Source organism: Ambystoma mexicanum, chromosome 1q (genome assembly GCF_040938575.1).
Source record: "Ambystoma mexicanum isolate Mex_15411 chromosome 1q, UKY_AmexF1_1, whole genome shotgun sequence".
Taxonomy (NCBI): Eukaryota; Metazoa; Chordata; class Amphibia; order Caudata; family Ambystomatidae; genus Ambystoma; species Ambystoma mexicanum.
Genome location: NC_090922.1, coordinates 230,252,781 through 230,254,362, shown reverse-complemented (window position 1 = coordinate 230,254,362; position 1,582 = coordinate 230,252,781). Strand labels below are relative to the sequence as shown.

The 1,582-nt window shown below is 43.4% G+C and overlaps 1 non-coding gene across 1 annotated transcript; it reads left to right on the top strand.

Annotated features, from left to right (window-relative positions):
• The first annotated feature begins 556 nt into the window (after window positions 1-556).
• LOC138565330 (U6 spliceosomal RNA) lies at window positions 557-663 on the top strand. The gene has a single exon (XR_011301220.1). It is a non-coding gene; the product is annotated as a U6 spliceosomal RNA (small nuclear RNA).
• Window positions 664-1,582: the final 919 nt, after the last annotated feature.

The window sequence follows — 1,582 nt, the reverse complement described above, 5'->3', positions numbered from 1 at the left end:
TTCCAGGGCTTATCCAAGCAAACTAGACGTGGGTCGAAGGTTGAGCAATCCTTAAATCAGCAGCAAAGTTAAAATTGAAATCAGCCTCAGAATCCTTTATAGGATGGTCCAACATCTGTTGCTTACAGGGCTCAATCGGACAGCCTCTGGTGCTGACTCCTTAAGCCACCTCCTGTTTTTGCCTTGTCCTTGATACAGCCATGGGCCCACATACACTCAGAGGTACCGAGTTTTTCTCATGTCTATTGGGTCTATTGTGATGCTCTCAGGCTTGTATGACCCAGCCATTGTGATGGGGAGGGGGTTTTCATTTTGCAAGCACCCTGGACCATTAATCTTTATATCTTTAAATATAATTGGCATTAAACTAAAACCCTTTAGGGCCAGATCAATACAGCAGCAAAGAATGCTTATTCGTTGTTGTTTGCCTCTTCATTTCATACCACCCGATATCTAAATGGTGTTTGGACTTTCTGCCCTCTGAAATAAGGACATTTGGTATGGCAAACCTTTGACCAGAGGTCCTAATCAATGGTTTGATTGACTCTCCCTTTGCGCTTGCTTCTGCAACACATGTACTAATATTGGAATGATAATGGGAAATTTAAATCGGCCCCTGCTCTAAAGGATGACACGCACATTCGTAAAGCATTCACTATTTTTGGAACATGACTGGACAGAAACTTTCTTAATTTGCAAGTGTTGATTTTTTAATAGATCTTTCTTTATTGAAGATTGAAATTGTATGTTCATTCATATTACACGACAACACAATGCATTTTGCGCCAAATTCAACACTAATGCCTCAGGAGCCTTTTACTTGTGAGTCCTCTTGACTGAATGAACAGCCCCGTCCCCTTCAATTTCTTGACTTGTACTTTTACAAGTGGCACGCTTCTTTTGTTTTTTTTTATCCCATTCTACCAAACTCAGTATTATCACTTTCCCCCTTGTTGTGCACTCCAGCGTAAACTGCTTTAAGGTGCTATTTGCAAATATCGCTCTGAACTACAGCTTTACTTGCTTCTGGGCCTTAATCTTTAAATGGGGCTGAGCAGAGTACTCCGGGTTTGGCTGCTTTTAGTTGGTTGATTTCTTTTTTGATTTCTGTAACTTTCAAACAGTCCCATTGTGAAATACCATTGCCACAATGTGCTGCAGTGCATGAAAACCTAAAATTAATGGTAGGGAGAGGGAGAGGGGCTGGGGGGAAGAGAGAGTGCGGGAGGGTGGGAGGGAGCGAGGGAAGGAGACAGGGAGGAGAGAGAGAGAAAACAAAGAAAATATGGTATTTGGGGGCTATGTATTTGCATGGAAAAGATTTTAGCCTTTTAATCAAGTGGAAAGGGGCTCTGTGGTTGGTATCTCAGCCTGTTGATGCTTTGTTGAGTTGCTTGGAACATGCAAGGAAGGAGACCTGAAGCACTCCCGACCAGGTTGCATGTCTCCAAGTTACTGAAATCCAACAGACCTCCTCCCTGTGCCACAAACTTCTGGGCACTGAGCTCTGCAGTTGTTCCCCACAGGTCGCCAAGTGTCCCAGATTTACTTTCTCAGAGTTGCTAGTTACTGCTACCCCACC